Source organism: Schistocerca gregaria, chromosome 1, assembly GCF_023897955.1.
Source record: "Schistocerca gregaria isolate iqSchGreg1 chromosome 1, iqSchGreg1.2, whole genome shotgun sequence".
NCBI lineage: Eukaryota > Metazoa > Arthropoda > Insecta > Orthoptera > Acrididae > Schistocerca > Schistocerca gregaria.
In genome coordinates, this window is record NC_064920.1 from 547150654 (window position 1) to 547175334 (window position 24681).

General features: G+C 38.5%; 1 protein-coding gene across 2 annotated transcripts in view; it reads left to right on the forward strand.

Annotated features, from left to right (window-relative positions):
* The first annotated feature begins 1610 nt into the window (after positions 1 to 1610).
* Positions 1611 to 24681, forward strand: part of LOC126355929 (protein PTHB1) — a 126937-nt gene continuing 103866 nt past the window's right edge. The window contains exons 1-2 of one of the 2 annotated variants that reach the window (XM_050006500.1): positions 1611 to 2064; positions 5750 to 5886. The gene's annotated coding sequence lies outside the window, so the exon portion shown is untranslated. Of the gene's footprint in view, positions 2065 to 5749; positions 8933 to 24681 lie in introns of both variants that reach the window. The other variant, XM_050006508.1, reaches the window with a different exon arrangement.

Consider the following 24681-nt stretch of genomic DNA (forward strand, 5'->3'; position numbering starts at 1 on the left):
CTCTAAACACACAATCTAAAGAGAATATTTACAGCTTTATCATGATTTATATGCAAGTCATTGAGTTGGAACCACTTGATGGCTGCTCTGAGACGAGCCTCACTTTCCTTGTTTAATTTTCCTAAATTTTTCCCTGCTGTAACAAAAGTTGTCACATCTGCATAGAGTGTGGATTTACATAACATGGTGCTGGGCAAGTCATTTACACATATTGTAAAAAGTAAAGGTCCAAAGACAGAGCCTTGTGGTACACCCTGCATGATATCCAAGACATTTGACCTCATATTGTTAAAATACACAACTATCGCTCAGATAGGATCTGATCAGAGATAGTTCTAAGCCTCTACTACCATAGCAGTGCAGTTTTTCTGGTAGTATTCTTTGACTGACAGAGTCAAATGCCTTGCTGAGGTCCACAAGAGTGGCATTAGCTGATAATCCTGATTTGAATGATGACAATATATATGAAACAACATCTTCAACTGCTTTTGCCATTGACAGGCCGGACGTGAATCCATACTGAGAGTCACTAAGAATATTATTCACAGACAGATATTAACTGATTTGGAGCTGTATGCAATATTGCACTACTTTTGATATGACGGGTTCAAGGGAGATTGGAGGTAATTATCTGTACCAGGCTTGTCACCTTTCTTGTGCAGTGGAGTAACGACTACCATTTTTTAAGGATGAAGGGAAACAGCCACTGATGAGCATCCGGTTGATAAGAGAACAGAGTGGATGTGCTATTAGATCTGCTATTTTTTTGTTACAGAATTGGAGAGAACATAAATGTCTTCTGATTTTGCAGCTTTAATTTCTGTTACTTTTACTTCTTTCCATTTAAACACAGGAACCATAACCTCAAAATTTTGTAGAAATGAATTTCTATTATTTGAGATATGGTTGTTGTCACATTTATGGATGTGTTCATTTGCAGCACTGTTATTCATACTGGCAGCGTTAATGAAAAATCTGTTGAAATCATCCGGTGTGATACAAGCATCAGATGAATTATTTTTGTTAACATCTTTATTGCTACCCATATGAGTCTTGAGAACAGTCCAGGCTGCTTTACATTTATTTTGGGACTTATTAATATAATCATTATTTGCCTTGCACTTGCTTAACCTAATTTCTGCCTTGTATTATGTAGTTATGTATTATGTAGTTTGCTTTTTCGGCTTCACTATTTTTTGATTGGTCATAGGAAATCATTAACAGAGTTCTGAGACTTTGTAGGTCAGGTGTGAACCAGTTATGCACTGATGTGAGACCATGTTTCCTCATAGTTCTCTTATTTTTTCTCATTACTTTAGGGCAACAAGTTTTAAATGTGCTTGAGACTTCTAGTTGCGGTTTGTCACAGAAATCGCAGTTGAACTCGAAAGTGTATCGCAGAGAAGAGCGTAGTACGAACTTTGGCCAACTGGGCACTGTTAACTGCTCTTTTTAGTTGCTACTGCGACTTTTGGTCGTGACTTGTCAATGAAATCGCAGTTGGACCCTATAGAGAGCGTAGTACGAACTGTGGCCAACAGATGGCACTATTAACTGCGTGTCACTGAAATAGCAGCTAATTCTGTAGCATGACACCAGATAGCAGTATGAAATTCGGCCAACAGATGGCACACAGCGTTGAATGGGAAAGATGTGAAATGCTACCTGGGACTGCCAATTGTGACTGAAATCGCTGTTAGATTCTGTAAACTTGTTATTGTTAAATGTGTGACTTCTCAAACACTGTGATTTCTAACATGCGTGATTTCCTCTGCCACCACTAATGCTGATGTTTGCGCAAACAGATGTGGCTAATGGACGGGAATGAATTGATACTTTGAAGTTCTAATTATCACCAGAAATTTAAAAAAAAAAATCGTTTTCCACCGAAACGCCAACTGCAAAGTAGTAATTTGTTGGAGCAATGTGTGTGAAGCATATAACGTATTTCGTTTTTGAACTTGCTACAGCAATGCAATCTTAAGCTGGTGTGTTATATTGGCAGCAGTGTAACGCATACCAGGCTACGAATGAAAAAGAGATGTTTTGAATGTGAGGTTGAAGGTACTAAAATGAAATTTTTATTTTGAGAAAATGTCATAAACAAATATATTTTCTACATTTCACTAAATGTCCGCACCTTACAAGATAAACAGTTATGAGATAACGATATATAAGATATAAAAGAACGAGAGCATAAATAATCGTCGATCTGATTTGATTTCAGTGTTTGCACACTTTAGTGTACTTGAAAGAACTAACAAAGTATGAAGAACACAAATTACCATCGTACATGCATTGTGTAGCATTTATTACATGCAATCCTGCACCTCCAGTGCGTTTCTTAGGCACATGGCCTTATTGTCCAAGGGTGACAAGACAGACTGATTATCTTTTAGAGCTGTTTACTACAAGCTGCATTGACGAAATTACATACAAGCTTGGTTAACAACAGATAGGGTAGTTTTAGAGACTAGTGATGTCAATAGATGATTTCATTGAGGTATTTGCATGAAGTTTATGACTCCTCCTGCTACACTTTATTTATCACCTAGCAGCAGTCACAGTTTAAAAAAAAAATCCCTAAAGAAGAGCTTAGTGTAAGTGAATATCTTACTGTTTGTGATTTTGCAAAGAATTGCTCCTTCACCATTCAGGATGAAGTACAGGGATTTCAATGGAACAGTTCACGCATTATAGTTCACCCATATATTTCCTACTGCAGAGACACAAACGCTAATGAAGTATGCCATATGTCTTATGTGGAAATATCTGTCTGCCTTCAGCATGATACAGTTTGTGTGTATTTTATCCAGCACAATTTCTTGACATGTCACTTTCCAACTCCAGAGCACATTTATTACTTTTTGGGTGGATGTGGTGCACGATACAAAAAGAGAAAAAAAAATCAGTTATCTGTCATACAGTCAGGGGTATTTTTGTGTTTCAGCACATTGGTAGTTTTTTGCCACAGCACCAAATAATGAACCTTGCAATGGGGATGTAGGGATAGTAAAGAGATTATCCACACTTGTCAGTCTAAACGACCTCTTGAGAACGATATTTTGACATCACAGTAGTAGTTTCAGTGGTGCAAAGGAAATGTTCCTTCATGTGTCTTCCACTATACATTGGCTTCCCGTATGATGAAGTAGTTGCCAAGGTGAAGCAACATTTCAAGAATACAAGGACGATTCCAAGTACACATAAGCTTCATTGTGTAATATGTATTAACAAAGGTATAGTATAAACAAAGACATATTCTGTTTCTTTATTAAACAGAGATGAGTCAGTGATTGCTATGGTGAATTAAATGTTGTTAACAGATTTACATGGATTTGTTGCCTGTATGTATGACAGTCTTTGGAGGGTTACGTATGTGTTGAAAATTTCTGAAGAAACAGATGAAGTATAGGCCAGTTCCTTGCACCCACATGGACCATCTCAATCATTTGTGTTTTCTGCCAAAACTAACACTTGTGTTGTCAGAAACTGTGACATACTCACAAGACTGGATCCAGTGACACCAACTGTAAGGACATACAGTCTCCCTGCATCATATCTGGTTAACATTAACAATTTCATTGGAGATGAGATTGTACCACATTTTATTACCTTTTCATTCAAGCTACACTGTAAATGGTTCATAAGGCCACTAAATAATATAAATCATGCTTTTGTACATCATTACTTATGAATTGTTCTTTTTAATAATTTGTGTTTCATATTTATTTGTTACCTTTTGTGTTTTGATAGTGTGCTGATCCTGATAAAATAAATTTTTTGGCATGATACCTTTAATGTGCCACCTTGATAATAACCATGTTTATAGTAACATATTGGAGCAATGAAATACTTTTTTTTTTTTCAAAAAAAATTAAAGATGGTGTGTTTTGAGATATTCGAGATCAAAGGTTAAGGTCGATGTCCTTGAATGTGAAAATTCTTAGAAACTCATCGTTTCATATCAATGTAAAGCATTAGTCAGTAGCTTTTCAGTAATACAACTTCTGTCGCTGTATCTCAATTAGTACCAAAGTTAATTTATGCTGAGACAGATGCATATACATTTCGCACAATTTCCAAACTTTGTACCTCTTTAACTTTCTTCACAATTGTTGTACACCTCTGCAAATTGTTAGTTTTCCACCTCGTATCTGGCTCACTGAATGCACCAAATTTGAAAGAAATGTCACTTTCCTTTAATAGGATTGAAGCTTGCTCACATGAACTCTTAACTAAGAAAAACTTTTCATCTAAGAAATCTGGTACAGACATATTGATTTGGGTCTTCTCTCATGTTTCCACATAATTCTTGGCAAATGCTGAGACAGTGTTTTCCGATATGCTATGAATGACATTTTTGTTTTCCCTTGACTGTTATTAAGATTTTGTCAAATAAAGTTATATCCTGTTTATTGTTATTTTAGTTGTCATTTTACAGTTCAACATTTTCTTATTTCAAATATTTTTGTGGTGGGTGTATTATGATGTGATATGATTCACTTCGTGTGTCACAGAAAACAAATTAAATAAAACTACGTCATTGAACTATATATAATTTTCAGTGCTCCTCTCCCAAAAGTATTCAACATTATTCACCCTCTCCCTTTTTATCTTGTATTGTCAGGGCATCATGACTGTGACTAGAATGAGTACACAAAGATTTATCAACAGCAGCAGATGCACTGGTGGAGCCAGAGAATGACCACACTGTCTCGGGCAGCATGAGTGTCTTATAGGTGATGTCATTTTGAGGCAGTCAGTATTGGGTTACAATATGTTTCAGTCATGTAGATAAAGACAATACCACCACTGTTACGACATAGAAGATTTTCCCACCTCTGTATGCCTTTGCCTACAAGACTTTAATATTCTCGAAAATTAATGCTCTTGGATACTGTGTGGTCATTCTATGGCTCCCATAGTGCATCTTTTGTTGATAAACCATTGTGAATTTGCTCTAGATGTAGTTGCAAGTTAATTCCTGATGATATATATATATATATATATATATATATATATATATATATATATATATATATAGACACACACACCATCGGTTGCGAAAGCTAGCAATTCTGTGTGTGTGTTTGTGTGTTTTGTTCATGTGCCTGTCTGCCGGCGCTTTCCCGCTTGGTAAGTCTTGGAATCTTTGTTTTTAATATATTTTTCCCATGTGGAAGTTTCTTTCTCTCTCTCTCTCTCTCTCTCTCTCTCTCTCTATATATATATATATATATATATATATATATATATATAATTTCAATAAATGAAACTATGATGTAATTCTTTAGACTTTACCAGTCATTTGTTGACATCTTGAGATGTTGGTTACCCTGCCGAATATCAGCATTGTTCATCAGGTGGCCATCTGATGAAGATAACGAATCACGTTGTCAGAGTATCATGCATGAATGATGCTGATATCCAGTAGGGTACCCGAAATCTCAAGATGTCAATAAAACTATACATTGATCTTGCCAAAAGCCTAGAAGTGACTCTGGGTCCTCAGCAAAGTAACCTGTCCTCTGTGATCTAATCTGGATGCTCAATAGATAATGATGAACATAATAGTGATGAACATTGATGACTGATTTGTATTTTCTTTATGTGTTTGTTTATACGTCATTGAAGGTTCAAATATGCTTCATGGCACAGAGCATGGTATAACTCGTTCATTTGCTACAAGACTCCTAAAATTTCACTTCACCTTACGATTTTACATGATGTTTTGTCTTTGTTCCAGGTGCTGCATTGTACCTTCACTGTGATTTGAGAAAGTCAAATAAATGACTCTTGGGCGAAGAAAAGATACCAAACCTGATGACAAAATCATACTTTTAAAAATGAAAATAATGTGACAGTTTTGTGGACATACAACAGGTGTAAATCTGTGAATAATGACAATCATTATAGAAACACATTTTGCACCAGCACAGATGCACACTTTAAAGGCTGCACATTTGTGTTAACTGCACTGTAAAGAATATGAAGTTACACATACTGTTTCTTTGCTAAATTGGATACACAGATTTTGAAGTTGTTTGTTGTGTAAGCTTTGTCACAAAAAATAATGCCAGAGATTTCAAACCACAAATTAAGATTGGATAAGAAATGTCAGAAATGAATGAATGCCTTTGTGTTAACTGCTGTTCAGTGATAGCAAATATACAGAAAAAGATAGTGACTCTTGAGCTTACACTAGTGACATTTTCTCCTTCAATGAGAAAAGATAAGATGACAGTTGTGTAAAGAAAACAAAAAAAATAGGCAGTTGGTATAAAGAACCTAGCATCACTCGAAAACCCAGGATTGACGTATATTAAGTGCAATGTGGAAGACTGATGAAACAATAGCTACTAACAGGCAAGAGGAAAAATTCAGAGTACTGACAATAAGTTCGAAGCAATTAATTCATTAAGTATGAGAATCATGGAATCATAGTAGCAGGGCTTTGAAAAGGAGGGGGGTGGGGGGTGGTAAGGGGCAGGCATGAAAGAATAAAGGAGATACAGAATTATGCTTGGAAACTGAAAAATTAAAGGGGTAACAAAGTAAGGGCAAATGAAGATAGACTGATGGTGAAAACTGTGGGAATAAGTATGTGTTGGAGTACCAGTTATTTTATATAAGAGGGAATGTGATGGGAGAAGGAATGGGTTCATCTTGAATGAGCAACAGAAGCGGCTTTTAGAGCCACCTACATTACATTCTAGAGCACGTTCAGCAGCAGGATATCCAAAATTGACTGCGTAAACATTTTGTCTGTGGATTTTCGCTTATATTTGGAACTGGATTTTATCACTGCTGAAATATATACTGAAAAATGCTGGACATAAGACAAACTTGACTATTCTTGCCATAATCATAATGATAAAATTGAAAAAAAAAGTTAACCTTTTTTCTGTAGTTTCCCTCTTGAGTAGATTGGTGTCTAAATGTGTGCTCAGTTATGTGATAACCATCAGCATTTTGTCAGATGATGGTGTCCCATTGGCCAAACTGTGCTGTTTTGGATTGTTATGTTCTGTTGCTCAATTACAAAAGTGATTTATGTACATTTTCCCTAAATAATCATCTCAGCACTGTACTTTATGAATATATAGGGTGATCAGAAAATGTGTGAAACACTTGTGGGGATGTTGCAAGGGAGATTGTGCTGAGATGTAAATATTAAGAAAGAAGTTGATATGTTGTGCCGTTTCCTAGTTATTTAGTGTGAATTTAGCCAATCAGGTCATTGTGTGCTTAAATTCAAGTTTCAGCTAACCAAACAAAGCACTCGTTGGGCAACACAACAACCCCCGTCCCCTCAGCAGACCACTTGAACGTGAACATGTCTCTTCCCATTTGGCTAATTTCAATGCTAAATAACTTGTACACAGCATACCTGCTCTGCAACATCCCTACAAGTGTTTCGGACTTTTTCTGACTACCCTGTATTTTTATGCCCCCTGTCTTTATCAATTTCAAGGAAAAGTTTCTGTCTTGAAGGAATATTTTCATGGGTTTATGGTCTGCCATTTTTATTTTATGGTTAATACATTACTAGGGCCAATTTAAGGCCCAAGCGACACAAGCTGCTATTTGGGGTGCCAAATTGAGAGGGTTATGAGAGGCACCACAACTATAAGATTTCCATACAGGGCATAACACAATTAGTAGTGGCCGCTTGTGGCACCAAGCTGAGCACCAGAGTCATCCAAGTGTAGGATATGTATAAAATGCATATCACAATTAGTAGCAAAAATTGACACAGGTGAAAGTGTAAGAGGGGGGAAAAAGGGGTAGGGGCGAGGAGTGGTTGCTTATGTGGAAAAATGTTCTCAAACTGCCCCTGTGCATTGCTTATCTTAAAAAATACGTATTCACACAACTATCATTGCTTTTCACTAAAATTACCAGAAACTCATTAGTGAAAGTCCAATAGATAACCAGAACCCTGTTGGCATTCATTCATAAAGTTCTTTAGTATTTTAGAAACATTTGGGACCATTGAACTTTGCAGTGTTTACAAAAATCCACAAAAATAAGTTACAGACAGTTACAGTCAAACTACGCGAAACATGCCTGGAGCCAAATCAACACATTTAGGAACTAAGTGTTCCCAGAATGAGCCATGTTGCCAGTACAAACATTTAAAGAGAACAGTTAGAAATGTGTAGACCTACATGCAACAGATGAACTGTAAAAACTGTGCTAGCAATGATGATGATTTTATGTCAAGGTAGGCAAAGTGAACTACTCATACAATCATGAAACTGTGCGACAGTGAAAAGGTTAATGGTCTGCAGGTGCTTTTGCAGAAGATTACCAAACTTGCTGCTGGAAGGTATTGCACTACTTTATGATTTGCAAGATCGCGAATGTGCAGTGAGAGGCAGAGAGTAGTCAGTTACCAATCACACATTCGATGGAATGAAGTAATCCTGGATACAATAATTGTACTAATAGATGACACAGGCAAGTGCATTATTATATTAAATTCAGAAATATTATGGAAACCAGAAAGAGTTATCAGCTGTGCCTAAGTTGCACAATAGCTACAAAAAAAGGATTAACCTTCCAGAAACTTTTCTATCTTAAGGGAAACTGCTTTAAAAATGTAAGTCTTCTTTTATGGAAACATGGCAGTATTGTGGAATAGTGGTATAAGGTGTGACATGCATATTGATAAAATATGGGGCCACATGCACTGTTACAACAGTTGTTGCCAGAGTGATGGTGGTAGTGAGTGTTCACATGTATTTATGTTGGCCAGCACATCAGATGACTTCATTATAGTTACTGGAGGGTTAATGGATTATATGACACTAAATATGATTCCATGTGCCATGAGGAGATGAAAAGAAAAAAGGTTGTAAGTGGCCTCCATTAAAGCTGGTAAAAGGGTCACTGAAACACAGTGAGGACATGACAGACTAAAATGGTAAGTAAAGTGGCCTCATCCAATTCATATAAATATGAGATTTAGCCAACTTAACCAAATATACAATTAAACCATAGCTGTTAGTTTTAGTGGAATGATATTGGCTGTAAGCTGTGTTTCAGTTCAATGAAATTCTGGAAACAAAAAGTGTCTTTTTATGATTGCCTCCACACCATTGGTATCTACATTCAATAAAGTTGATATGGTGATAGATGTTATATGGAGCTTGGTGGGAAAAAAATTATCAAAGGAAACATGCCACAGCTTTGAAGTTAATGACACCAGAAACCATTAAGAAAGTTACTGATCATGACTGGAAGGCAGTCATAGTCCCCATATAGGAAACTGTGAATGTGTACCTGAAGAGGAATCCATTGATGAAAATTTCTACAAGAGACATAAGAATCAAAGTGGAATTTGCAGATAGAGAAGAAAATTCTGATAAACTAGTTCTTCAGATGTAAAATTGGAAGGAGTAAATGTAAGGGCTCACTGTACAGTTGATGCTCCAAGTTGTCAACAGGCCTGTAAAAAGAGACTAGGGTCATTTCTAACTTTTGGACGAATCCTTCTTCAAAGCTGTCAGCACAGCTACGTTATCCTGGCTGACTGTATTGTGCCGACAGTGCAGCTCAGCTGTGGTTTTTGGCTATGTGGGGTGGAGTGGACAAGGGGAGAAATATGGCAGTAAATAAGTGGAAGGGTTCGATAAGGGTAGCTGACAGCTGGGAGGGATAGGAATGTGGCATTGGTGAACTCATTCTGGCTGTAGACGCTTGCACAGGTCACAGTGAAGTGAAGGTGTGTGTTGGAAGGGAAGAGGAAGAGGGAGACAAAAGTGAAGAAGGTGTGAGAGAAGTTTGAATGAAATTAGTGTCATAGGGCAGGGATGGAGGTGAATGAAGGGCAGAGGCTAGTGGACACTGAGGTCAGAAAGGTTGCAGGATCAAGGGACCTGTGAGTGCAGTTCCCATGTATGTAAATCAGAGAAGCCTTTGTTAGGATGAAGGATCCAAATGGCAATGGTTGTGAAGCAACCATTGAAATCGCAGATGTTGTGCTCAGCAGCATGTGTTGCCATTGCACAGTACATTCTGCTCTTGGGTATAGTTTGGAGGTGGCCATTCATTCATTCATCCTGCAGTTATGTCCACCTCTCTGCTGTTCTGTATCTCCCTCCCGACCTAATCCTCCAAATCATTGTGTGTAGCACACAACTCCCCCTGCCAGCAGTTGCAATGAGCTCACTGTTTCCATATTCCTATTCCTTACAACTGCTGCCTCTCCTGCCTCCCCCCCCCCCCCCCTTCAGCTTTTATTTCCCCTATCTTTTCCCCTACTCCCTCCCACTTTTCTCCCCTTGTTCATTCCACCCAGCAAAACAGCTCACCCCCCAACTGTGCTTCTGTCTGAAGACATAATTACAGCAGTTCTGCATATTATTCTGTCCCGTAAGGGTGTCTTCATTTCTGCATAACTTTTATAACCTACATCCAAATGGATCAAAGTACCATACGTTAATCCCTTCATTACAAAGCTGATGATATTTTTTATGCCTCAGGATGTGTCCTGTCAATGTATCACTTCTTTTAGTGAGGTTGTGCTGTACAGTTCTTTTGTCTCCATTTCAGTTCAGTACCTCCTCATAGTTATTCAGTCTTCCCATAAAATTTTCAGTATCCATCAATAGTACTACATTTAAGAAGCTGCTATTCTCTTCTTGTCAGTACTGTTAATCATCCACATTTCACTTCCATACAAAGCTACACATGAGAAAACAGTTCCTAACACTTAAATTTTTGTGTAATGTTAACAGCTTCTCGTTTTTCGAAATGCTATTCTTGCTGCTGCCAATCTGCATTTTATATTCTCTCTACTTCGGCCCTCGTCACTATTTTTGCTGCCAAAACAACGAAACTCACCTGCTACTATTAGTGTTCCATTTCCTAATCTAATGACCTTGGCATCTCCTGATTCACTTTAACTACATTGCATTACCCTTATTTTACTTTTGTTGATGTTCATCTTGTAAATTCTGTTCAACTGATCTTCCTAGTCCGTTGTCATCTCTGGTAAAATAATGTCATCATCAAAGAGTGAATTCTCGTTAACATTGTCAAAGTTATATTTCTGTTATATTCACACCTGTTGACATCTGTCTTTCTTCAAATAGGAATTGTTACATCCTTGATGAAGTCTGAGGTATTCACCTGTCTCATATGTCTTGCGTACTAATTGGAATAATTTTGTCATGGTATGTTTTCCTGAGTGCCTCAATAATTCTGAGGTGCCTTGTTCCAGCTTAGATCTATTAGTGCGCTATTGAATTCTACTCACAGTATCATACCTCCATTCTCAATTTACTTCTTCTTTTGTTTCTACAATATTGTTTTAAGTTCATTTACCTTATGTAGCCCCTGTATCACAAAGCCACGCAAGCCACCCACTTCAGCAAGGTTTACACTTCATGGAGATGAATGTAGTATTACAGAATATTTACATTTTCAATCAATAAAGTAATTTCTTCGAAGTTTTTAGCATGTCTAAGACCTTTTGTTCCTTATACATTGTTATGACTTTATGCAGGGCAATACAGTGAAAGGTTTTCATTACTGCCCTACTTCTCATTTGCACATGGATATGCAAATAGTTGCCTGTCTCTCATTTTCAATCACAACATAGCACATTTTCCACCACTGCCTCACATGTACTTTGCTTATTAAACTAAACATCATCACTGTGGTCCTGATCAGCTGACAATGTATGTAGTGCTACATTATGAAATAATACATATAGTGTGTGCAATGACAGAGAGTGAGAAATAAGTGAACAGTGTAGCACTAGACGTATACATTACAGTATTCTTTGTGAAACTATTGTACACTAGGGATAAACCAAACGAGGAAGCACTGTTTCAAAAAAGACTGCACTTGTATCTGGGAGGGTGGAGGTTCCAATCTCCATCTGGTCATGCTGATTTAGGTTTTCCTTGTTTTCCCTAACCAGGGTATTTTCTTGTTCTTAAATTGTATAGCACAACATGTCCAATGTCCTCATAAAAATGGTATGTGGATAAATAAAACTACTATTGCTTGTACTGTAGATACACACACATCCCCCCCATATAAAAAACTCACAAGCCACTACTAGTTATTGATTGTGTGTGCAGTTTAGGCTGTATACACAAATTTGTATTTGTTCTCCGCACTGATTTTAATTAACAGTACTTCCTTTGTCGTATCGTCGTTTGAAGCCCATTTTTGGAAGCCTTATTGTTTTGAGACCCTGGTTACCAAGTGCACAAGTTCAGTCTTGCTCTAGGCACTGATCATTCTTAGCTGGAGTATTAATTTGGTGTACACATTTATAATCATATTTGCTCAGTAAAATATTTTTCAGCGAGGTCTTTATTTAAAAAAGAAAAAAAATTGTAATGTAGCGATTACCTTTCTCCCTTCTTGTACGATCATTTCACTATATAGTGACAAAGGACAATGTTTGTGTGACTGCTTGTGCAATAACCATGTGTGAAAGTCGTTGAGGCAGAGAATCTTCCATTTTGATTATTGTTTTGCAACCTCCTCCCATACAATTAAGTATATGTTGCGATTTCTGCAGGTTTAAAGTTCCTGCTGTAGATACCTTTCAAGAAGTTGCTTATTGTGGAGCAATCCTGCTACATAATTGTAAAAGGCATATTTTGTGAATTAGTAACTAGCAATTCATTGTGGTTCCCTGTGGTAAGCTTATAAAGTCTCTAAATTTGTTTCCTTGTTTTTCTCCTTTATAGATCCTACAGTTCATGATTCTACAAAGTGTTGCTGCTCTTTTTCACACAATGCTACTCCCTGTGCCCTCCGTAAGTTTGCAGTTAGTATATAAGCTTTGAAACCTACACTGTGTTGGAAGTTAATCATGCTACTGTTTCTAGGTTTGCTGGAAAGTTTCCAGTCAATTTGTTGTTTATCATTCTGAACACTTTCACATACATTTCTATTGTGATTGTGGGATCTCTACTCTGTTTTGATATCTACAGTTAAGAGCTACCTGTGTCATTGGAGTGATGTACCTGTTCATTTTAAATGAGAGAAGTGGTACCATTGGTCATATGTTGTTGTTGTTGTTGTTGTTGTTGTCGTCTTCAGTCGTGAGACTGGTTTGATGCAGCTCTCCATGCTACTCTATCCTGTGCAAGCTGCTTAATCTCCCAGTACCCACTGCAACCTACATCCTTATGAATCTGCTTAGTGTATTCATCTCTTGGTCTCCCTCTACGATTTTTACCCTCCACGCTGCCCTCCAATGCTAAATTTGTGATTCCTTGATGCCTCAAAACATGTCCTACCAACCGATCCCTTCTTCTAGTCAAGTTGTGCCACAAACTTCTCTTCTCCCCAATCCTATTCAATACCTTCTCATTAGTTACATGATCTACCCATCTAATCTTCAGCATTCTTCTGTAGCACCACATTTCGAAAGCTTCTATTCTCTTCTTGTCCAAACTAGTTATCGTCCATGTTTCACTTCCATACATGGCTACACTCCAAAACGACTTCCTGATACATAAATCCATATTCGATGTTAACAAATTTCTCTTCTTCAGAAACACTTTTCTTGCCATTGCCAGTCTACATTTTATATCCTCTCTACTTCGACCATCATCAGTTATTTTACTTCCCAAATAGCAAAACTCCTTTACTACTTTAAGTGTCTCATTTCCTAATCTAATTCCCTCAGCATCACCCGATTTAATTTGACTACATTCCATTATCCTCATTTTGCTTTTGTTGATGTTCATCGTATATCCTCTTTTCAAGACACTGTCCATTCCATTCAACTGCTCTTCCAAGTCCTTTGCCGTCTCTGACAGAATTACAATGTCATCGGCGAACCTCAAAGTTTTTACTTCTTCTCCATGAATTTTAATACCTACTCCGAATTTTTCTTTTGTTTCCTTTACTGCTTGCTCAATATACATATTGAATAACATCGGGGAGAGGCTACAACCCTGTCTCACTCCTTTCCCAACCACTGCTTCCCTTTCATGCCCCACGACTCTAATAACTGCCATCTGGTTTCTGTACAAATTGTGCCTTTCGCTCCGTGTATTTTACCCCTGCCACCTTCAGAATTTGAAAGAGAGTATTCCAGTCAACATTGTCAAAAGCTTTCTCTAAGTCTACAAATGCTAGAAACGTAGGTTTGCCTTTTCTTAATCTTTCTTCTAAGATAAGTCGTAAGGTCCGTATTGCCTCACGTGTTCCAACATTTCTACGGAATCCAAACTGATCCTCCCCGAGGTCCACATCTACCAGTTTTTCCATTCGTCTGTAAAGAATTCGCGTTAGTATTTTGCAGCTATGACTTATTAAACTGATAGGTCGGTAATTTTCACATCTGTTAGTACCTGCGTTCTTTGGGATTGGAATTATTATATTCTTCTTGAAGTCTGAGGGTATTTCACCTGTCTCATACATCTTGCTCACCAGCTGGTAGAGTTTTGTCATGACTGGCTCTCCCAAGGCCGTCAGTAGTTCTAATGGAATGTTGTCTACTCCGAGGGCCTTGTTTTGACTCAGGTCTTTCAGTGCTCTGTCAAACTCTTCACGCAGTATCTAACCTCCCATTTCGTCTTCATCTACATCCTCTTCCATTTCCATAATATTGTCCTCAAGTACATCGCCCTTGTATAAACCTTCTATATACTCCTTCCACCTTTCTGCTTTCCCTTCTTTGCTTAGAACTGGGTTGCCATCTGAGCTCTTGATATTCATACACGTGGTACTCTTCTCTCCAAAGGTCTCTTTAATTTTCCTGTAGGCAGTATCTATCTTACCCCTAGTGAGATAAGCTTCTACATCCTTACATTTGTCCTCTAGCCATCCCTGCTTAGCCATTTTGCACTTCCTGTCAATCTCATTTTTTAGACGTTTGTATTCCTTTTTGCCTGCTTCATTTACTGCATTTTTATATTTTCTCCTTTCATCAATTAAATTCAATATTTCTTCTGTTACCCAAGGATTTCTAGCAGCCCTCATCTTTTTACCTACTTTATCCTCTGCTGCCTTCACTACTTCATCCCTCAGAGCTACCCATTCTTCTTCTACGGTATTTCTTTCCCCTATTCCTGTCAATTGACCCCTTATGCATTACCCCTATTTGATTTTGTATTTATAACCCTATATTCACCTGACCAAAAGTCTTGTTCCTCCTGCCACCGAACTTCACTAATTCCCACTATATCTAACTTTAACCTATCCATTTCCCTTTTTAAATTTTCTTACCTACCTTCCCGATTAAGGGATCTGACATTCCACGCACCGATCCGTAGAACGCCAGTTTCCTTTCTCCTGATAACGACGTCCTCCTGAGTATTCCCCTCCCGGAGATCTGAATGGGGGACTATTTTACCTCTGGAATATTTTACCCAAGAGGACGCCATCATCATTTAATCATACAGTAAAGCTGCATGTCCTCGGGAAAAATTACGGCTGTAGTTTCCCCTTGCTTTCAGCTGTTCGCAGTACCAGCACAGCAAGGCCGTTTTGGTTAATATTGCAAGGCTAGATCAGTCAATCATCCAGACTGTTGCCCCTGCAACTACTGAAAAGGCTACTGCCCCTCTTCAGGAACCACATGTTTGTCTGGCCTCTCAACAGATACCCCTCCGTTGTGGTTGCACCTACAGTACGGCCATCTGTATCGCTGAGGCACGCAAGCCTCCCCACCAACGGGAAGGTCCATGGTACATGGGGGGGATTGGTCATATAAGATTACCGTGTAACCATTTTCAGAGCTAGAAAAGTATAAGATATAATATCAGATATGAAGACAGACATGAAGACCATATTATAAAATATAGGCATAAGTCACATTGGGTAGATTACAATTAAGATGTATTGTAGATACCAGATATTAAAGTCTTGAAGACTTGTGTAATAAAACACATATTACAGCTTCAGCATGGTGTCAATACAAGACATAGCATCTAACGAAAAAAATTTGAACTGAGCTTGCAGTTTACAATCATACACCAGTGCAACTTTATTTAATTTTCCTGGCCTAATCCTATTTCAAGTAGTCACTATGTTAACTCAGGATTTGGCAACATAAGTGCTAGAGAGTTATCAAATTGCCATGCCCCCCTCCCCCATATGGATGGAATTTGTGTACCATATCTGTCTGTAACTAGTGTTATGCCATGGGAAAGTGTGTGAACATCTTTTCTAAATGTTTGTCAATAGTGTAACTGAGGCATGACGCGAGTACTAGCCTGGTGTTCACCTAGACTAATGTGGGAAATTGCCTAAAAACCATATCTGCACTGTCTAGTGCAGCAACCCTTATTCAATCTGTTGGACAGGACCAACATGCCTCCCTGAATACTGGAAACAGCATTCTAGCTATCCATGCGGGTCATTGCTTCATTCTATCATTTCATTCAAAACCTGCAAATAGTTCCTTGTACCGTATCTACTTCTAAACTCAGTTTAGTCCTTAGTTTGAGTAAATCCAATGTTTTTCCTGCTCAGCTCGTAATTATTTAATGGATGTCTTGTATATTCAGACAGAAGGCTAATAGATCTGTTTGCCTGCTTACTCATATTTCATGTGACACTCAACAACTTTTGCAGTATCTCACTTTTTGGGAATTGTCTTCCTCTGGAGACATTCTATAAATATGATCCCATTTTCGTGGGAAACTGTGGTAATATATAGCTTTGACCTTTCAAGACAAGTGAATTCATTGAAATAGTGCTACATTTTGATTGATGAGTGTCACTTTTGGCTGAGATGATAGATAGGGAGTGTCACTCTTTGAAAGATCACACAATTTTGATGAACTCACACAGATTGAAACATGGCAACTTATATTAATTCTATAAATAATTCTGAAAGTGATTTTTGTGCTATCTTTTATACAGATTTTATCACTTCTGTGGAAAAGCCATCACCACCTGACAACTGTTTTTTTCCTTTGAATGGCTTTATTTACGTCGTGTAGCATTATTTGCATAATGTTATTTTTTTCATTTTTGAAGTTTGTTTTTAAATTTGAGCTTTTCCTCTGTTTTTGCATGAAGCATCTTTTGACGTCTTCCTAAGTACCTTTGTTAAATAATTGCTCCTTTTGTTGATACCTCTGTAATATTCATTTCCTAAAATTCTGAATGTTGTTGTTGTTGTGGCCTTCAGTCCTGAGACTGGTTTGATGCAGCCCTCCATGCTACTCTATCCTGTGCAAGCTTCTTCATCTCCCAGTACCTACTGCAACCCACATCCTTCTGAATCTGCTTAGTGTCTTCATCTCTTGGTCTCCATCTACGATTTTTACCCTCCATGCTGCCCTCCAGTACTAAATTGGTGATCCCTTGATGCTTCAGAACATGTCCTACCAACTGATCCCTTCTTCTAGTCAAGTTGTGCCCCAAACTCCTCTTCTCCCCAATTATATTCAATACGTCCTCATTAGTTGTGTGGCCTACATCTAATCTTCAGCATTCTCCTGTAGCACCACATTTCCAAAGCTTCTATTATCTTCTAGTCTAAATTATTTATCATCCATGTTTCACTTCCATACATGGCTACCCTCCATACAAAGACTTTCTGAAATGACTCCCTGACACTTAAATCAATACTTGATGTTAACAAATTTCTCTTCTTCAGAAACGCTATCCTTCGCATTGCCAGTCTACATTTCATATCCTCTCTATTTTGACCATCGTCAGTTATTTTGCTCCCCAAATAGCAAAACTCCTTTACTACTTTAAGTGTATCACTTCCTAATCTAATTCCCTCAGCATCACTCGACTTAATTTGACTACATTCCATTATCCTCATTTTGCTTTTGTTGATGTTCATCTTAAACTCTCCTTTCAAGGCACTGTCCATTTCGTTTAGCTGCTCTTCCAAGTCCTGTGTTGTCTCTGACAGAATTACAATGTCATCGGCGAACCTCAAAGTTTTTATTTCTTCTCATTGGATTTTAATACCTACTCCGAACTTTTCTTTTGTTTTCTTTACTGCTTGCTCAATATACAGATTGAATAACATTGGGGAGAGACTACAACCCTGTCTCACTCCCTTCCCAACAACTGCTACCCTTTCATGTCCCTCGACTCTTATAACTGCCATCTGCTTTCTGTACAAGTTGTAAATAGCCTTTTGCTTCCTGTATTTTACCCCTGTCACCTTCAGAATTTGAAAGAGAGTATTCCAGTCAACATTGTCAAAAGCTTTCTCTAAGTCTACAAATGCTGGAAACTTAGGTTTGCCTTTCCTTAATCTTTCTTCTAAGATAAGTTGTAGGGTCAGTATTGCCTCACGTGTTCCAACACTTCTACGGAATCCAAACTGATCTTCCCTGAGGTTGGCTTCTACCAGTTTTTCCATTTGTCTGTAAAGAATTCACATTAGTATTTTGCAGCTGTGACTTATTAAACTGATAGTTTGATAATTTTCACATCTGTCAATGCCTGCTTTCTTTGGGACTGCAGTTATTATGTTCTCCTTGAAGTCTGAGGGTATTTCACCTGCCTCATACATCTTGCTCACCAGATGGTAGAATTTTGACAAGACTGGCTCTCCCATGGCTGTCAGTAGTTCTAATGGAATGTTGTCTACTTCCAGGGCCTTGTTTCAACTTAGGTCTTTCAGTGCTCTGTCAAACTCTTCACACAGTATCATATCTCCCATTTCATCTTCATCTACCTCCTCTTCCATTTCCATCATACTGACCTGAAGAACATCGCCCCTGCATAGACCCTTTATATACTCCTTCCACCTTTCTGCTTTCCCTTCTTTGCTTAGAACTGGGTTTCCATCTGAGCTCTTGATATTCATACAAGTGGTTCTCTTTTCTCCAAAGGTCTCTTTAATTTTCCTGTAGGCAGTATCTATCTTACCCCTTGTGAGATAAGTGTCTACATCCTTACATTTGTCCTCTAGCCATCCCTGCTTAGCCATTTTGCACTTCCTGTCAATCTCATTTTTTAGACGTTTGTATTCCTTTTTGCCTGCTTCACTTACTGCATTTTTATATTTTCTCCTGTTGTCAATTAAATTCAGTATCTCTTCTGTTACCCAAGGATTTCTACTAGCCCTCGTCTTTTTACCTACTTGATCCTCTGCTGCCTTCACTATTTCATTCCTTAAAGCTACCCATTCTTCTTCTACTGTATTTCTTTCCCCCATTCCTGTCAATTGTTCCCTTATGCTCTCCCTGAAACTCTGTACAACCTCTGATTTAGTCAGTTTATCCAGGTCCCATCTCCTTAAATTCCCTCCTTTTATCAGTTTCTTCAGTTTTAATCTACAGTTCATAACCAATAGATTTTGATCAGAGTCCACATCTGCCCCTGGAAATGTCTTAAAACTTAAAATCTGGTCCCTAATTATCTGTCTTGCCATTGTATAATCTATCTGAAACCTTCTAGTATCTCCAGGGTTCTTCCATGTATACAACCTTATTTCATGATTCTTGAACCAAGTGTTAGCTATGATTAAGTTATGCTCTGTGCAAAATTCTATCAGGCGGCTTCCTCTTTCATTTCTTAGCCCCAATCCATATTCACCTACTATGTTTCCTTCTCTTCCTTTTCCTACTGTTGAATTCCAGTCACACATGACTATTAAATTTTCGTCTCCCTTCACTACCTGAATAATTTCTTTTATCTCATCATACATTTCATCAATTTCTTCATCATCTGCAGAGCTAGTTGGCATATAAACTTGTACTACTGTGGTCTTAGTGTCCATCTTGGCCACAATAAGGCGTTCACTATGCTGTTTGTAGTAGCTTACCCGCACTCCTATTTTTTTATTCATTATTAAAACTACTCTTGCATTACCCCTATTTGATTTTGTATTTATAACCCTATATTCACCTGACCAAAAGTCTTGTTCCCCCTGCCACCCAACTTCACTAATTCAAAATGCTGAATGTGTTGTTTAATTGTTACTGATATTGTACCGTTGAGTTTGTTTATGTCCAGCTGTGTGTCTAGTTTTACTGCAATATATGTAATATATGTAATATTTTCTTAGTTACAATAAAGTCTATGCCTGGATTTCCTCTCAGCTCTGTTCCTCTATAATAGAACATATCATTTAGAGAATGTAAACATCAAAGATTTTCTTATGGAAGATGTCACGAAGTCTCAGTATGACTTTGTTGTAACTCATCTGAAGAATAGACACATGCATTAAAATATTTTGTAATGCAAAATCTTATAAAGGAAGAGCAGTAATTTTATAGTATACCAGCATTTCAAGATTTAAAAACAAGTGGAACTTACTTGTAATCCTAAATTATCCATTTCTTCTTTTTTGTTTACAACGTGCATTGTGGTATTATTTTGTATTCATGTTCAGACTCATTTACTATAATAAATGACATAATCTGTTTAATTATGAAATTTAATTTTTTCCGCCACTTGTACTATTCTCTTTCAGTTGTACAGTGTGCATGCCTTCTTGTAAAAAATGTGAATTATTATTTTGTAAGCAGTTGGAACATGTCTAGACAGAAAATACATATTTGTTATTTCAAAGCCATGAAAATTATAGGCAACTGAAATGGTTGTAGACACACTATGGAATTGGAAGGGAGTTGTTAGAAGTGAAGTCAGCGATTTTGGTCATCATAACTAGACAAAGCCATTTGTGAGAGAAGAAAAGCCTTGCTTTAATTACAGAAAGAGAACTTGATAAATAAGTCTGAATCAAACAATATGAATATCAAATGAAAGGTTAAATGTTTCATGGTCATAAGAACTGTGTGACTGTACAAGTATTTTACAGCAGGCAAGCAGGTAATACAGATGAAAAAGAAAGAGGGAAGATGTAATCATAATCATTGAGGTAATCATCATTTTTCATGTCTACTGCAGAACTTAGGCCACTTCCTAATTTCCCTAGGCGTTATGAACTTGTGATATGCACTTGTGGTGATCCTGCATATTTTAGTGCCATTTATCCACCTTCCTTTAGATTGTCATCTTTGAAATGCAGCAAAGAACTTTATTGGCTCACCTGCTCTCCATTTAACTGGCCCTGTGCCCTCCCAACTTCATTTTATACTTATAGCAAACACAATTGATTTAGTAACTTCTTCCATTAGTTGTTGAAATTTACCTTCACTTGACTAAAAAATTAAAATGTCATCATCCAAAGACAGTTGAGTTATTCTTTGTTTTCCACAGTTTTTGTGGATCCGGTAATTCCTCTAGGGCCAATGAGAATAGTTTTTGAGATATGGGATCCATTACCTGACTCCTCTTCCAGTTCTGAATTTTCCACTAATCCTGATTAAATCCAATTGAAATTATAGCACTGTTGTGTATACAATATACTTTATAATGCACTAACATAAACTGAACCAATTCGTTATTTTCTCAAAGTGTGTTAGTGCAAATATAGATAATTATGTATGCAATGCCAGCTGACAGAGAGGTAAGATACAGTATCAGAGAAAGTTGGATGAGGTACAATTCATGATTAACTAGAAAATCTTGGGAAGAAGTGTTTGGTCATGACATTGCCTGAAGCACATCTTATTTACCACAGTGGTAAAGTAAACTTTTGATTTTTTATTATTGCTGGTAAAAATGTGGATTTAAACTTTAACCCTTTAACTGCTCTGTATGTGTTAATGCGCATGCCTTTGTATCTGTCCCTGTGTGCTCTATACGTTCAGGGACAGGTACAAAGGTGCACATGTTAACATGTCCAGAGCAGTTAAAGGGTTAATCACGTAACTGAATATAACGGGTACATCTTTGAGAATTGTCGTCCCACTCGAGTAAATGTTGTCATGTGTTTATTGTTACAAGAAGCTTTTGTTCGAAGCACTTGTACGTGTAATTACAGACTGGCAGGTGGTGGTGATGACCACATGTGGATCTGAATGAAGTGTCACCCCGTGTCGGTTACATTATATGTGGCATGGTCCCCATCTGAATTCTTCTAAGAAGTGACTTTTTACTTAGCTAATTGCTGAAAGCATTCAGGACAAATAAAACATTGTACATTTAATCGACTACTTTTTGCTGTTTTCATTCTATCCCTCTAAGGCTAAATGTTTTTGACAGAGTAAGCTGCAGAATAACTTTGAGAGAAGTACTAGTTTTGTATATTGCTGTAATTTGGACAGAATAATGGATTTTGTTGTCCACTTATTCAGTAAAGTTTGTCAGAATATAGGAATCCTCTTAAATACTTTACTGCCAATACAAGAAACAGGATTTCAAATTATATATTTGCAGAATTATTATGTTTATCAGAATACTGCAGGTTGTGAAAATTTAATCTGATACAGCTTGAGCAGTGCAAGTTAGTATTATTGCATAACTAGTCAATAGATAGGATTGTGGGTACACTATTTAAGACATGGGCAGATCTTTGATTATATGTTGCATTATATTTGGTATCAAGAGCCAGTATCCCTTACTCTGTATAAGAATTTTATGCCAAGTTGTACCAAACTGTAAGAGATTGTAATGACAAGATCCACTTAGAAATACACTCCTGGAAATGGAAAAAAGAACACATTGACACCGGTGTGTCAGACCCACCATACTTGCTCCGGACACTGCGAGAGGGCTGTACAAGCAATGATCACACGCACGGCACAGCGGACACACCAGGAACCGCGGTGTTGGCCGTCGAATGGCGCTAGCTGCACAGCATTTGTGCACCGCCGCTGTCAGTGTCAGCCAGTTTGCCGTGGCATACGGAGCTCCATCGCAGTCTTTAACACTGGTAGCATGCCGCGACAGCATGGACGTGAACCGTATGTGCAGTTGACGGACTTTGAGCGAGGGCGTATAGTGGGCATGCGGGAGGCCGGGTGGACGTACTGCCGAATTGCTCAACACGTGGGGTGTGAGGTCTCCACAGTACATCGATGTTGTCGCCAGTGGTCGGCGGAAGGTGCACGTGCCCGTCGACCTGGGACCGGACCGCAGCGACGCACGGATGCACGCCAAGACCGTAGGATCCTACGCAGTGCCGTAGGGGACCGCACCGCCACTTCCCAGCAAATTAGGGACACTGTTGCTCCTGGGGTATCGGCGAGGACCATTCGCAACCGTCTCCATGAAGCTGGGCTACGGTCCCGCACACCATTAGGCCGTCTTCCGCTCACGCCCCAACATCGTGCAGCCCGCCTCCAGTGGTGTCGCGACAGGCGTGAATGGAGGGACGAATGGAGATGTGTCGTCTTCAGCGATGAGAGTCGCTTCTGCCTTGGTGCCAATGATGGTCGTATGTGTGTTTGGCGCCGTGCAGGTGAGCGCCACAATCAGGACTGCATACGACCGAGGCACACAGGGCCAGCACCCGGCATCATGGTGTGGGGAGCGATCTCCTACACTGGCCGTACACCTCTGGTGATCGTCGAGGGGACACTGAATAGTGCACGGTACATCCAAACCATCATCGAATCCATCGTTCTACCATTCCTAGACCGGCAAGGGAACTTGCTGTTCCAACAGGACAATGCACGTCCGCATGTATCCTGTGCCACCCAACGTGCTCTAGAAGGTGTAAGTCAACTACCCTGGCCAGCAAGATCTCCGGATCTGTCCCCCATTGAGCATGTTTGGGACTGGATGAAGCGTCGTCTCACGCGGTCTGCATGTCCAGCACGAACGCTGGTCCAACTGAGGCGCCAGGTGGAAATGGCATGGAAAGCTGTTCCACAGGACTACATCCAGCATCTCTATGATCGTCTCCATGGGAGAATAGCAGCCTGCATTGCTGCGAAAGGTGGATATACACTGTACTAGTGCCGACATTGTGCATGCTCTGTTGCCTGTGTCTATGTGCCTGTGGTTCTGTCAGTGTGATCATGTGATGTATCTGACCCCAGGAATGTGTCAATAAAGTTTCCCCTTCCTGGGACAATGAATTCACGGTGTTCTTATTTCAATTTCCAGGAGTGTATGTGGAGGGTCATTGTCTGTGAGAACTTAAATGTGATTTATTTGTTGGATATTAGGCTGCTGATCATGCTCCATGGACTAGGGTTATTTTGGTGCAGATTTGAGGTATTCCCCACTGTAAAATTCCCACCAAAATTAAAGCGGCATAACACAGTTCTCGTTGGGAACTGCTTTTTAAATCACATTCTCTTTAATAAGTTACATACTGATGTTATAGTAAAAATTTTGCCTGTCGACAACAGTAAAAAAAAAAAAAAAAAAAAAAAAAAAAAAAAAAAAAAAAAAAAAAAATTCCTATTCAGTTGCGTTTAGGTAGTGAAAGAAAAATATTATTTGAAAGAATGTGCTCTGAAGAGAAATGGACAGCTTAAAACTGGAGGAATAATGTTCAATTTATTGTTTGTGTGTGCCAGCCCTGGACACGCTTATACCTGCCATCCTCACTCTTATTGCTGTTTTGACACAGAGTAACTTTCACATGACATTTCACTGCCAAGTAACACAGCTCAATGTAGTATGATCCTTACATAGAAAGAACTGCTACAGTATAGTACAGAAACTAACTGAAGAAAATATACAGTGGGATGAATAGAAATGGCACTTTTATTTAAAGACAATAATTACACTGAATTTCGTCACAATTCATAATGGTCCCCTGGAAATTACAAAAGGTGAGACATTGTTTTTAATAGGATGTGTATCATCAAATATGGCAATGTAGAATCTGCAGCATGTTTCCAAGCTGGCCAGAATGCTGGTACATAGTTACATTCATCCACCAATGCAATTGACAGCTGCTGGATG